This window comes from Trichomycterus rosablanca, chromosome 6 (genome assembly GCF_030014385.1).
Source record: "Trichomycterus rosablanca isolate fTriRos1 chromosome 6, fTriRos1.hap1, whole genome shotgun sequence".
Taxonomy (NCBI): Eukaryota; Metazoa; Chordata; class Actinopteri; order Siluriformes; family Trichomycteridae; genus Trichomycterus; species Trichomycterus rosablanca.
In genome coordinates, this window is record NC_085993.1 from 10,284,874 (window position 1) to 10,300,789 (window position 15,916).

The window sequence follows — 15,916 nt, forward strand, 5'->3', positions numbered from 1 at the left end:
GAGTGTCCACTAGCCATTCAAATGCAGTACGAGAGAGTCTAAGTCGATGTGAGCCTGTAAAAGGTCTAAAGGCTGAGAGTGTGAGCTGTAAACACAATTAACACAAAGAAATAAAGAGGTGTAAAATGTTTACAAGTGCTTCTGACTTCAAATCCTATTCACTAACGTCCAACTAAGCATGACTGGATTTGCTGAAAAGGGTATTAAGCATGCACCTTTAAATGTGTTCGAATGACAATGCATGAGCTGCTTTTAAAAATACACAGTGGCTTAGAGGAAAACAAATAAGTAGAGAACAAACAACCTGAAAAAACCATATATAAAAAAGAAAGAAAGAAAACAGACAGAAACTAAGCACAAATGGATGGATGGGTGGGTGAATGGACGGGTGGATGGATGAATTGGTGGGGGGCGTGTGTGGATGAAAAGATGGATGAATGGATGGATGGATGGATGAAAGAAAGAAAGAAAGAAAGAAAGAAAGAAAGAAAGAAAGAAAGAAAGAAAGAAAGAAAGAAAGAAAGAAAGAAAGAAAGAAAGAAAGAAAGAAAGAAAGAAAGAAAGAAAGAAAGGACCGACCGACCGACCGAAAGAAAGAAAGAAAGAAAGAAAGAAAGAAAGAAAGAAAGAAAGAAAGAAAGAAAGAAAGAAAGAAAGAAAGAAAGAAAGAAAGAAAGAAAGAAAGAAAGGACCGACCGACCGACCGAAAGAAAGAAAGAAAGAAAGAAAGAAAGAAAGAAAGAAAGAAAGAAAGAAAGAAAGAAAGAAAGAAAGAAAGAAAGAAAGAAAGAAAGAAAGAAAGAAAGAAAGAAAGAAAGAAAGAAAGAAAGAAAGAAAAAAGAAAGGCAAGAAGAAAGGAAGGAAGGAAGGAAAAAAAGAAAAAAGAAAGGAAAGAAGAAAAGAAGAAAGCAAGGAAGGAAGGAAGGAAGGAAGAAAGGGTTAAAGTCAGGAGGGAATACGAGAAAGAAAACAAGTGAGGAAAAAAGTAATACGAAAAAATGACAGATGCAACAAAGAAGACATTATTAAAAGTATTAAATAAACTAAACGAAAGAATGACCAGAGAAGAGATGATCATTCTGTAGATCTAGTAGAAGTCATCATATGAATTCTTCTGCACCAACCAGATAACATGGCCAGTGATGAATGAAGCAATCAATACTTCTGTCATCTCATTAAATGAAGGATTTGAAGATGAGAAACCCTCTATTATAAATGTCTACTGTGTTGCTGTCTGAATTACAGAGATCTCTATAATGGACAGAAAAAGACTGCAATCACAGGGAGAACTTTTTAAAACATTACAATGAAATTAACTGTATAATAGATACTGGAAATCAAGAGAATGAGCACCGTTGACAGATGTTCAACTGTGAACTTATGTAAGAAACCACTTACCATGTTCTCATAATGTATTTTTTAACTAATATTAAACTGTATGGACAAAGTACTGGGACACCTTTTTTGATTTTTGAATTCATGTGTTTTAGCCACAACAATTGGCAACAGGTGTAATAAATCGATTATATATAGTAAAATAATACGCTTCCAACTATTCAGCAACAGTTCAGGAAAGGCACTTTCCTGTTCCAGCATGACTGCACAAAGCAAAGCAAGCTCTAAAAAGACATGACGAAAAGCTTGATTCAAAGACACTCCGGTGACCTGCACAGATCCTTGACAGCCCCACTGAAAAGCTTTGGAATTTACTGGAACAATAATTAATACACCGATCAAGCATAACATTATGACCTAATATTGTGTTGGTCCCCCTTTTTTTCCTGCCAAAACAGCCCTGCAGTATTCTGACACCTTTCTATCAGAACCAGCATTAACTTCTTTAGCAATTTGCGCTACAGTAGCTTGTCTGTTGGATTGGTCCACACAGGCCAGCCTTTGCTCCCCATGTGCATCAATGAACCTTGGCCTCCCATGACCCTGTCGCCGGTTTACCACTGTTCCTTCCTTGGACCACTTTTGCTAGATACTGACCACTGCAGACCGGGAACACCCCACAAGAGCTGCGGTTTTGGAGATGCTCTGACCCAGTCGTCTAGCCATCACAATTTGGCCCAAACTCGCTCAAATCCTTACGCTTGCCCATTTTTTCTGCTTCTAACACATCAACTTTGAGGATAAAATGTTCACTTGCTGCCTAGTATATCCCACCCACTAACAGGTGCCGTGATGAAGAGATAATCAGTGTTATTCACTTCACCTGTCAGTAGTCATAATGTTATGCCTAGTTGGTGTGCTCAGCCATACAAATGCTCTTTTGACTGAATGGACACAACTTCCTCCCAGAAGCCTTCTCATAAGAGTGGCTGTTTTTATAGCTGAAACAATTACATTTTAATACCATATTTTTTTCAAAATAGGATGTCCACCAAGTTTCAGGTGTGCAAACACTTGCCGTATGCATGCCGTATGCATCTTATCACCTACACTTTGACAAGTGCAGTGCAGCTCAGCATTGTGTATGGAGAGACACACCCTGAGAGCACTCTTTTCTCATCTCTGTGCAGGGGCCATCAATCAGCCAGCAGAGGTCGTAATTGCACCAGTCATGGGAGAGAGATCCCATCCGGCTTAGGCCCGCCCATATCTGAACAACAGGCCAATCGTTGTTCATGTGGCCGCTCAGCCTTAGCTGATACGATGTATTAGAGATCCCAGCTCTGGTTCCAGCATGTGTTTTTACCGCTGCGCCTGAGCGGCACCGGTGTGCAAACACTTTTGGCCATATAGTGTATTATGTATGGTGCTCAGATGATGCAACGGTAAAGTATACTAATTCAATATTGCTTCACTACTGCAATCCAGGGTTCCAGGGTTTAAATCTCAGCAGTGCTATTAGCTGGCTGGGCTGGTTGGCTAATGTCCTAGGACATTAGGGATGGCCGAAACTGCCTATCCATTGGGAGGTGCATTTGTCAGTGCTCACTCAGTGCCAAACCAAAGCTTGGATGAAAATAATGAGGTCAGGAAAGGTCCAGATCCTCTGTGTTGACCCGAACATTGTTCTGTCCTAAGAGCGTGGATCTGGTAGAAGAAATAAAGCACCCTTCCAATATTTCATACAGATCATACAGTCTTGTTGTCGGTTAGTCACATTTTCCAGCCTCATTAATATCCAGAGGTGAGAGCAGGACCCAGATGGGTCTACAAAATGCAAACAATATGAATAATGATGGCAGCAGGCAATTTAGTACCAGCCATGGTTCCTGTATTTCTGTCTCTTTGGCCTGGATTGCCTCAGCAGGTTGCATCAGTTTGTCAGTTCAGATAAAAGTGTGCAATAGAAGGTCTTCTACCGCACTGACACACTTTCCACAACTCAACTGGAGTAATCAAATTAAAATGGGCTGAAATGAGGATCAGTTTCTTGATTGCTGCAGTGCTAGGGTATTAACTCAACACTACACATGCACACACACACACATACATACACACACTCCACCTCCAGTTGTTACTTAGCTGTAATGTGTTCAAATTAAACTGTGCTTAAACAAGTACTTAATCAATTGTGGTAGCATCATGTTACATTACATGGCTAAAAGTATTTGGACACCCGACCATTAGCTTGTCGGAAATCCTATTTCAAAACCAAATGCTATTAAATATAGAGTGACCTTTGTGTGAACTTTTTCAGCTATAATAACATACATAATAACATCTCTTCTGAGAGAGCTTCTCACAAGAAGTATGTCTGTAGGAATTTGTGCCTATTTAGTCAATACAGGTTTGATATAAGAATTTGACATGTTCTCCACATGTCAGTGTGGTTTCCTCCAGGTATTATGGTTTCCTTCCATCTTCCAAAAGCTTAGGTATGGTGGACTGTCTGCTTAAAATGTACATTTACATTTTTGGCATTTAGCAGACGCTTTTATCCAAAGCAACTTTAAGTACTGTGACAGTATATTGTCTAAGCCAGTGGACCCCACCCACCGGGCCGTGGACCGATACTGGTCCGTGGGCTATTTATTACCGGGCCGCACAGAAAAAATGAATAATTAGAGATTGCTAGAAAAGCTGTTTTCACTTCTTCTATTTTGGGTGTTATTTTTTTATTGTCAGCCCTAAGTGGGAGCAGAGTCTCGTTGCAGCGAAAAAAGCTCATTTTACATCGTTTGTGAGCAATATTATAAAATTCTCCCGAAATTATATCTTATATGAAACTGGTCCGTGGTGCAAAAAAGGTTGGGAAACGCTGGTCTAAGCAATTGAGGGTTAAGGGCCTTGCTTAAGGGCCCAACAACGGCAACCTGGCAGTGGTGGGGTTTGAACCAGCAACCTTTTCATTACTAGTCCAGTTTCTTAACCACTAGGCTACATCTGCACTACATGTAATTGAGTTTATGTTTGAGTTGACATGTAACCAACTGGCAGCCTGTCTTAGGTGTACTCCTGCTAACAACCCATTGTATCCAGTTGCTAAATAGACACACTGCAGCCCTGAACAGGATGGAGTATATAATAATAAAAAAAAAAGTAAAAAAATAAATAAATAAAAATAAATAAATAAATAAAATAAAAGGGGGGGGGGGGAGACAGTTTGAAGACACTGTAAAACATACTAAGATTCTCTTTAATACTGTAATGTAATTAATGCTTCACGCTTAGATTAAAATACCAATTAACAATGCTGTAAGGGTGACTGCTATGCGGCTCTAACTCGTGTATAATGTCAGTTTTTAATATTGTTAATGGTAACCTTAGGGCAAACTTCAAAACTCGAGCCAAAAAAAACCACATAACAGCCTTTAATGTTTGACAGTAATTGTGGCAAAGGAGTTTTAAATCCAAAAACGTAAGCCTTCAAGTGGAAGCTCTTTAGGGAGACACAGGTATAACTCGTCTGTAGCGTGTGCTACAGAAAGCAATATAATTACAGGTAAATTGCTGGAGATTACCAGCGAGAGAGAAAAAACATTAGTGTAACTGTGGGCGATCAGAATGTTCTACATGAATGTGGGAGACTGAAGTATCTGCTGCTTCTGTGGGAATCTCCAATCATATCTCGCCTGCCTACTACTCATTTATTTCCTGCAGTGAAACCCCTCAAACACACACACACACACACATACACACACACACACACACACCCACACACAGATCGTATAATGAGACTCAGGACACATGGTGTACCACTGTATTTTTACTACAATCTAGTCAAATGTGCCTAGTCATAAAATGAATCTCTCACACACACATACACACACGCACGCACACACTTACACACACACATACACACACGCGTAAATAGAAACGAAAGGCAGATGAGAACTTGGTCTCCCCCACAGAGGTTATACAATCAGAAACACAGACTCCATTATGCAACAGATCTATACATGTAGAGTCACACACCTACACAGAAAGAACACACAGAGGCACCATACTGTATTCCACTAATGTAGCACAAACATGCAGAAAAATGAAAAATGATACTATAAACCTCTTTAAAGATCATGCTTTTTTACTTTGTGTCTCTTTTTACTTCAGAAACAACCAAAACCTAAACTGTAATTTTACTGTTAGTCTTAATAGTGCATAATTTCTTAAAATCTATACACCAGTGCATTAGAAAACACATCTGAAAAAACAGAATCACACAGTAAGCCTATTTCTAAACATTTATTTTAAAGTCTATACAATGGTACCTTGAAATTCAACGTCAATTGATTCTGGGACTGGTGTTGAGTTTAAAAGACGTTGACTTTCAAGGTATTTTTTCTCATAAATTTGTATAGGAAACCTGTTAATGCATTCCATGGTCCTTTAAATTTTAGGCTTATGTAAAATAATGGGGTTGTTTTTGACACTTATGCACTAAAAATAACACAAATATAACATAAAAAAACTGAAATAAAAAGCAGATTCTTACAATTTCTCAGAACCCCGAGCTATAACACAAGTTTAAAAGTGAAACAGGAGGAAAGTCCAGCTAAACACAGATACATGTGGATGCTTTCAGAGTGAATCTGACGGTTATTCCACACAAATGCAGATTCGTCTCATATGCACACTTTGATAACCTTTTACCTAACTGTTCAAGCCGAGCGCTGAACAAAGCAACTGTTCATTGTTAATTTGAAATTAAATAAATAATTTGAAATTATTTGAAATTAATATTTGAAATTAAATATTTCAAATTAAATAAATAATCCCAGAGTCGAGGGATAGGGGTGATCAGTGCGTGACTCTCCATGTGCAAGTCTGAGCCCCATATGAACTCGTCTCATGCAGGTGAAAAGATGCAGTCAGCTACTGCACACGTGTCAGGGGGTGTGTGTTAGTCTCGGCTCTCCTCAGTTAGGAGTGGAAGTCAGCATCAGTAGAGAGAAAGTGAAATGCAGGTAACTGGACATGAATAGATTGGGAGGAAAATTGGGAAGAATGCAAAAAATAGTATGTATGGAGCAGGAAAAGCTTTAAATTTCAAGGCTGTGAGCTATACCACTCCTCCGGGCATAACACCCAGTTGCTCTCAATCCCAGCCCACTGATCTTTGGTTCATCATATCTCTTTCCATTCAATGAATTAAAGCTTACTCATAGGCATGAGTGGGCATCAGGAGAGCTCAAATGTTAAGCTTCACTTTTTGAAACAGAAATGATCTGAGTCTATTTATTGAGTAACAGGTCAAGAGTTTTAATTAAAAACTAGATAAATAGTTATTTGCAGGAACACCACGTCATTCAATTTTTTAATCAGTTTCATCTTGCTCAGAGTCACAGAAGCTCTGAGCTTAGGGTAGCAATATCTAGACAGGGTGCTAATCTATTGCATGGCAACACACACTCATTTAAACCTTCAGGGTAGTTCAAAATAGCCAATCCTGCTTCTGTATGCTTTTGGGAGGTGAACAAATCGCAGAATTGTTGCACCCTCTTTACCAGCTACGTGACAGTGCTGCTCACTTACCACATTAGAAGAAAACGATTAAGCAATCTGAGCTAAATGTGAGCAAATTTGATTTCTTGCTCTTTAGTAAATGCTTATTCTTATCTTGGTAACAATGAGTCTATCCAAGACACACCCTGAACATGGCTTCAGTCCAGTTGTTTGGTTTGATGGTATGCCAGAAAGAGTCGATGCTTAAGTTCCTGTAAGGGCCAATCAGGAGATGAAAGAGATTTATTGTAATAGCGTAGGTATTTTTTACATGTGTAATGTCGTGGCAAAAATGTATTCCGCGATATTAACCAGACCAGACCAGTTTGCCTTAGGAATTAGGAATACCATTTATTCTTAAGAACGTAACGGCAGCGGGAAGGCTTCAGACCGTATCTGACCAGACCTTCCACGAACTGTTAACACTTGTGTCATTTATACTCCAAGAACACCTTTAAACAAGAAATCGTGGTGTAGTCTCATTGGCTAATCCCAAATGTCCATGCCTTGACCATGCATTGCTCACAGGAATCACGGGATCCCCCAGGGTGAAACAGATGTAAGACTTTAGAAATGAGCCCAGTTGTAAATTCCAGACCCCCCAATGGATAAATCCTGTTCTTGTTGTAAACTCCAGTCATAAAGTCCAGTTGTAAACCATTGTGCCCTCCAGCTAGTATCTGAATGCCCCCATACACATCACAAAAATACAACAATAAAATAACACGAGTTACACAAATTTCGGATTACAAACAGAAATTCGTGAAACATGTGACGTCACGAACAAGTTCACTCCAACCGTCTCTCTCTATATATATACAGTGAGCCAACATTCGGACAGCGGACTGTGTTTTTCCGGTGTTTTTTTTATATTTTGTAAAATTCAATATTAAAATGTCCCCAAAGAAGGTGCAGAGGAAGTGCAGTGGTGAGAAAATGAACAAATCACTATTTCTTGCATTGTATAAATACTCCTGCCAGTAGCTGTCACTGTGTATTAGAGGACAGTGAGTGAGAGAGAAGAAGGAAATCGGCTGAGTAAAGTATTCTTTCTTTCGTGCAACTACACCTACAAAATACAACACTTATAAAATAAATAAGGAAATAAAAGACAAATTTAAGAGTTACTGTTGTTTCTGGTAGATACATTATATATATATATATATATATATATATACTGTATATATATACAAACTATTATATGCATAAAATTCCACCGCAGTATTTTAGGAGACATTCATTTCACGGTCATGGTTTCAGTGTACAGAATGGCATTACCCGACCCCCACATAAACCTGACAATCACATATCTGAAGGCCACTTTGTCACATAAGATAAATTTAGCAGGTAACAGTGATTACAAGAATTGCAGCTCAAAAACAGCAATAATTGACAGCACATCATGAAAGCAGCACTTGTTAGCCCTCACTTTCACAGTTTGGTAGCTCAGCTCGGGTCTCATCCCAGCAGTGGCATTGCTTTTTGAAGGCCTTTGTTGTTGCAGCACCACAAACAGCAGCCCCGCTGCACCAACTTCTAACTGTGCCTTTCAACTGCAATGACTCAGCTGAGCTCTGGAAAGTGATATCTATCCGCCTCCCAGCACTCGCACAGTGTTTTAACAAAAGGAAAAAAAATAAAGCGAAAAGTTCTACCTGCCTATCGGGTATTGGAGGTACCAGGGGCCTGTAAAGATACGGAACCTTTCTGTGCATCATAATAACCCTAATTGCCAAAAATGACTCCATGATTACAATAAGGCAGTGTTTACACTAGGCCTGGAGTGCTTTTTTGTGCTGATATAAAAAAATGCACTAGCACACACAGTAACCATGACAACACTGTCACCTCTGAATTCTCCTTCATAAACAATAACTAGCTGGCTTTACAGCTACTGTAATACAAATCGTACATTTTTATTACCCCAAATTGTCATTACCCGAAATGTCAGTGTCAGTGTCACAAGGAATTCTCTTTGTCTTGTGCTTTAACCCAAATTGGCATTTTATATTGTGAGACTAATTTCCATCTGATATTGGTTGCTGGTGCAAAATGACTGATCTGTTTGGTTGGCTGGTACCACCGGAAGCACCAGTGTCTGAGTGTATAATGCACCTGGGTGAGAGCCAATGGGGCAATCAGGAGATAATGGACATACACGGTCACATCTGTCTGTTTATGTGTTATTCTTCCTCCATTTGTGTATTTCAATAGTCAGTATAACTTATTTTATTTAAATAAGCATGGACACTGCAACACAGCCTGAGCTGACCAAAACAAGCCGAATAAAGAGTGCTGCTTTCGAACTGGGAATTTCAAATCTTCGCTCTGCTACAGGCAGGCCGGGAGCCTATAATGATAATGATTGGCTCGTCCAAATGGTGCGAGTGCCGGGGGGAATTTTTCATAACTGCTACAGTTACAACAATGGCGCCTACATAACAAAACGGGGAATAATAAGGATCAGTGTGTGACTCTCCATGTGTGATACAGATCTCAATACGAATCTGCCTCATGCAGGTGATAAAAAGCAGTTGGCTACTGCACACATATCGGGGGGGGGGGCATGTGATAGTCTTGGGCCTCCTCAGTCAGAAGTGAGGAGCAGTAAAGAAAGCAAAATGCAATTGAGTAATTGAATACAATTATATTAGGAGAAAAAATGCAAAAAATAAATAAAATATAAATTAAAAGGTGCTGTTAAGAATGAGTTTCTCGGACCATTAATGACATTTTTTAATGCATGTTCTCCCTTTTTCTCCCGATTTTTAGCACGTCCAATTTGTCCCCAATTGCGTCATGCTTCCTCTCTACTGGTGCTGACCCCCAACCCTGATTGAGGAGAACGAACTGACACACGTCCCCTCCGACACGTAAGCAGAAGCCGACTGCATCTTTTTACCTGCACAAACTAAGTTCACAATTTTGTATCTCCAATTCACCTCACTTGCATGTCTCTGGACTGTGGGAGTAAACTGGAGCTCACGGAGGAAACCCACACAGACATGGGGAAAACATGCAAACTCCACACAGAAAGGACCCGGACCGCCCCATTTGGAGACCTTCTTGCTGTGAGGCAACAGTGCTACCCACCGAGCCACCGTGCCGCCCCTGCATTTAGTCACAATTTTAAGTTGCCTTGAATAAAAGCATCTGCAAAATGCTGCAAATGTAATTTATACTGAATGATCTGATCTCGTCAGTAGTCCAGTCATTGCTAATTCTCACAAAATACTTCATTCTCACCATAACAAGTTTGCAGCCATTCCTGGAGGGTGAGAGTCGGTATGCATTTTCTATTTCCCCCCTAGAGAGCAGGACCAATTAGACTGTGGCATCATGAGGGATCTAACTTGCATTTACTGAAGGGTTAATATATTTCTCATATGTCACTTGGGATCTCATTAACTCACAGCTATTTCCTCTTGTAACTGGACATTATGCATGCTATGCAGCATGGGAGTTACATCTAGGATCATTTTAAATGAGCTCTGACTACATTGTGACACTGCAAAGAAGTCAATGTTGAAAACTAATGTTGAAGTAACCTTGTGAGAGGTCACATGGTCTCATTATTACAACAAACCAACAAAGCTGCCAACAGACCAATACAATTAAAATACACAATGCACTAAAGCACTTATTGATGTTACAATGAAACATTACAGTGAAATCATCTGGAATGATCCAAATAACCAAACATGTATACAAACACATTTTATGTGTGTAAATGTGTGTGTGTGTGAGAGTGTTTATCCTGTGATGGACTGGCAACCTGTCCGGGGTGTTTCCTGCCTTCATTTGCCCACTGAATTAGATCCACAGCAACTTTAACTAAAATAAAGCCATGGTACAACAAACAATGAATGAATGAATAAATACCACCTTGATTTTAGGATTTTATTTGTTCCGCTGATTTACACCGATCAGCCATAACATTAAAACCACCTCTTTCTACACTCACTGTCCATTTTATCGGCTTCATTTACCAAAGCACTTTGAAGTTCTACAATTACTGACTGTAGTCCATCTGTTTCTCTGCATGCTTTGTTAGCCCCCTTTCATGCTGTTCTTCAATGGTCAGGACTCTCCCAGGACCACTACAGAGAGGGTATTATTTGGGTGGTGGATCATTCTAAGCACTGCAATGACATGACATGACATGGTGGTGGTCTGTTAGTGTGTGTTGTGCTGGTATGAGTGGGTAAGACACAGCAATGCTGCTGGAGTTTTCAAACACCTCACTGTCACTGCTGGACTGAGAATAGTCCACCAACCAAAAACATCCAGCCAACAGTGCCCTGTGTGCAGCGACTTGTGACCACTGATGAAGGTCTAGAAGATGACCAACTCAAACAGCAGCAATAGATGAGCGATCGTCTCTGACTTTACATCTACAAGGTGGACCAACTAGGTAGGAGTGTCTAATAGAGTGGACACGGTACTTAAAAACTCCAGCAGCGCTGCTGTGTCTAATCTACTCATACCAGCACAACACACACTAACACACCACCACCATGTCAGTGTCACAGCAGTGCTGAGAATGATCCACCACCTAAATAATACCTGCTCTGCAGTAATCCTGTTAAAAGGTTAAAAAAGTATGTAGAGAAATAGATGTACTACAGTCAGTAATTGTAGAACTACAAAGTGCTTCTATATGGTAAGTGGAGCTGATTAAATAGACAAGGAGGTGGTTTTAATTTTATGGCTGATCGGTGTATACAAAGTGACATAATTGCTTTGATTTTTTTACAGCTTTTTGAATGAATTGTGTAAGAAATGTTTATGAGTGTTAAATGTTTTAATTGCTATTGCTGCACATTTGTAATGTGATCAGGAACATTCAGACCTCTTCTGATGTTACAAAAACACTCCGTAACCCCTTTAAAGTCTGTGTAATGTGTCAAGATTTGTGTGGTGAGGTCTGACTTAAACTAGGCTGAAAATAACACACATTTGGAGCAAACTTTATATGTCAATTATAAAGCCTGAAAGCCTATCATTTCACATAAAAATGCAACACAATGCTGGATGCTGCCTCCACTTTCATTTAGAATCAAAACACTGCAGAGAATCTCAGAAGAGAAAAGCAAAAAATTGTACATGAGTTATTTCCTTAGGATTGACTGTTTCAGGAAGCTCTTTGAAGCAAACACTTTTATCACTTGATACTGGAAAAAAACCTACAAATTGCTCCAGTGGCCAGATTTCTTTAAAGTGCCGTCTGTAGTACCCTGGTGAAATGATGGTCCCTGCAGGAAGTGACACAGTTCTGACCTCAATTTCTCCCTGGAGACTGCCACAGAGTTTTCAGTTGCCATGGGAACCTAAGGATTCTGACATGTTGATAATTCTGACTCGTGTTGTTTGGTTGTTGGAAACAGTCGAAAGTATACAGTATCTCAACCTACAGCTATTCACAGTTGAATCAATACACCAACTATATACACTGATGAGGCATAACATTATGACCACCTTCCTAATATTGTGTTGGTCCCCCTTTTACTGCCAAAACAGCCCTGCAACTGTGATGCACTGTGTATTCTGATACCTTTCTATCAGAACCAGCATTAACTGCTTCAGCAATTTGAGCTACAGTAGCTCGTCTGTTGGATCGGACCACACGGGCCAGCCTTCGCTCCCCAAGTGCATCAACGAGCCTTGGCCGCCCATGACCCTGTCGCCGGTTTACCTCTGTTCTTGCCTTGGACCACTTTTGATAGATATTGACCACTGCGGCCATCACAATTTGGCCCATTCAAACTCGCTCAAATCCTTATGCTTGCCCATTTTTCCTGCTTCTAACACATCAACTTTGAGGATAAAATGTTCACTTGCTGCCTAATATATCCCACCCACTAACAGGTGCTATGATGAAGAGATAATCAGTGTTATTCACTTCACCTGTCAGTGCTCATAATGTTATGCCTGGTCAGTGTATAACATTTATATGTTATGCATTATACATGTAATAGTTGCCTGATCATTGTTATTATTGTTTATTTCCTCTGTTTATATTATTATTTTATGCCCACTATACCCACTGTTTTTAAGGCAGTTCCAGAGGCGGTTGGAGGTCAGCGGCCCTGTGGTTAAGAGACCATTGTGTAGGATATACAGATACCTACTATTTTCAAACCATACTGTACATCATTCATGCCTTTTCTAAAATTTCAAGGTTTTCAATTCCTAGCATTATGCAAGGTTAATGGGATAGCAGGAGGAATGATGCACCTAATGGATCAGACACATTAGGTCATAATGAAGAGAATTATTCATTGGTCACCTACAGTATGTACATATGTGACATCTAAATTTATTCGTAACACAAAAAGCAAATTTGAGCAAGCTTTAAAACAAGCTACAAGATAATATTAAACACTCACTCACTTTCTTAACCGCTTATCCAATTAGGGTCGCTTGCTAAAGCCTATCCCAGCTTTTCAATGGGCACAAGGCACACAGTAACACCCTGGATGGGGCGCCAGTCCATCGCAGGGCAGACACACACATTCACCTATAGGGCAATTCAGTGTCTCCAATTAACCTAACTGCATGATTTTCTGTGGGAACCGGAGCTCCTGGAGAAAACCCACGCAGACCGACCCCGCCACCTTGTGATCGAACCCAGGATCGGCCCCGCCGCCTGGGGATCGCACCCAGGACCTTGCTGTGAGGCCACAGTGCTACCCACCGAGCCACCGATGGTTTCATACAAATAAAGTAAAATTAATACTGAGACAGGAAAATAAATATGACCACAAGGTTCATTCCTCTAATAAATCTGTGTGAGCTTGTTCGTGTTGGTGTGCTACACACCCCACCGATCAGGCTCCCAGGGCTTAATTGTACATGCTGCCCCTCAGTATTTTCCCAAGGTAGATAAAAACCCATTTTCAACAGCCATGCCACCTGATATCCTGATACAATACATTTTAAATGTCCTCACAACTGTTACTGTATAGCACCTATATCAAATTATAACACAAATGCAAATAATAATAGCATACAAGCCATGCAGTCTAGATCTTAAATTAACTGGTTAAATAAGCATCCTAGAAGTGAACTCCTCCCATTATTGCCTGGCCACAATCTGATCTTGGATTATGCCAAGTTCACACTACACGACTTTCCAAGTGGTCAGATCACTGTACTGTTCACACTACACAACTGGATCTCTTGCAGTCATTGTGTATTTTACACTACATGACTGATCGGCGATAGGGGGTTACACACTACACACTCTATCACCGGGAGGAATTGCAGGTGAGTCTGTCTGGTCTCCCAAACTACGTCCAAACCATGTCCAAAAATGCACGTCAACAATAAGCGAGTGATCAAAGTTGTTTGTGCGCTGATGTCCAGCGTAAAAGCAAGTAGGAAAAATAAATGAATCAGAGTGGATTTGGCTACGCAACCAGCAGGGATTGTCTCTTCTGTAGTAAGTTTGAGGTTAATAAATATTTTTATTATGGTTTGACATGAGCGATAAGATCACAAAATACTGCAAAGCTTGTGTGAGTGCTGATGTATTCTGATAGAAACTATATTATGCCCCTGTCACACGTTTTAACACTCCTCCCCTGAGTTTCCTCTCATCCCGTATCTGGCGTTCTCATTGGTTATAGTTCCACATAGCACTCGCTGCCACTCGAACCTGCTCACAACGCCTTTCACACTACAGGATTTAATTATGGTGACAGGTCCAGATATTTAACATGCTAGATATTTTTCTTGAGTCGCCGAGCGCTTGGCGAGATGCTCAGATCGAGTTGCTGAACAGTTCACACATAGCGATCGAGAGTTTTGAGCCCCAGGGCAAAAAATGTTGCTACTGTTGGGCCCTTGAGCAAGGCTCTTAAACCTTTATTGCTTAGACTGTATACTGTAACAGTACTGTAAGTTGCTTTGGATAAAGGCGTCTGCTAAATGCCGAAAATGTAAATGTTTATCTAATGGCTGACTGTGTATTTCACATATTCTTCTGAATTGCAAACTGACAGAATGTCCCTTAGTGCTCTGGCTCCCTGGGCAGTAACCTGTTCTGCCCTGCACACAACAAGTAGGTGTGTGAGTGTACCAGATAAAATAGCCAGTAATGTATTTATAGAAAAATATTTCTTTCTGGTATGGGTGTGTGTGGGAGGCAGTGGATATCTCTTCAGTGGGTATCTCTCTTGCCTCACAGCAAGAAGGGCCTAGGTTAAATTCCACAGTTTTTTTCTGTGTGGAGTTTGCATGTTCTCATTGTGTTTTCCAGGGTTTCCTCTGGGTGCTTCGGTTTCCTGAACCAAGGCCAAGAACATGCAGTCAGGTTAATTAGGGCTACAAAAACTGCTTTAAATAGTGTGAGTGGGGCGCCCAGGTGGCACAGGCGGGCATAATTGCCAATGCCTGCAGCAGATACTGATTTGCCACTGTATCTGCAGGGTGGGGACCGGACTATGTGTGCTGGGTCTTTATACGCTGTGTAAGGACCCTGATTGGCAGAAGAGACGCCTGTGCAGAGTGCATGGCCGAGAAGAGGAGGGCTGTACACGTGTCGGAAGAGGCGTGTACAGCGACGTGCTCGCCTCGGATGCAATCTGGTATCTCTCAGCAGCGGAAGGCAAAAATTTAGTGCGCTAAATCGGGAGAAAAATCGCTTTAATCCAAAGTGACTTATTGGTTGAGTACCTTAACCACGGAGCCATCACTGCCCACCACTAAAGTGGAAGTACGACAGACATTGAATGAATGAATGTGTGTGTGTGTGTGTTTTCCCAGAAGCACTGTACACTTTGAGACAGGTGCTGATTTGATTGCTCAGACTGACAGGCCGATGGCAAGTAAAGAAGCTTTCACTATAGAACTTTCCCTCTCTTACTTTTTCTAAATGGCTAAGACTGTCCATCTTCCTCCTTGAGGGTGACACTAAGCCCAAAGAGAAGATTGACGTTGGAGAGCCTATTCAATTATACCACTGAGCTACAAAAAGCAGGACAGGAAAGACAAAGAGAGAGAGAAGGAGAAATGT

The 15,916-nt window shown here is 40.6% G+C and overlaps 1 protein-coding gene across 1 annotated transcript in view; it reads right to left on the reverse strand.

The window, feature by feature from the left end:
• Nucleotides 1-15,916, reverse strand: part of LOC134316718 (copine-9-like) — a 128,240-nt gene that overhangs the window by 34,267 nt on the left and 78,057 nt on the right. The gene's annotated exons all lie outside the window — the stretch shown is intronic.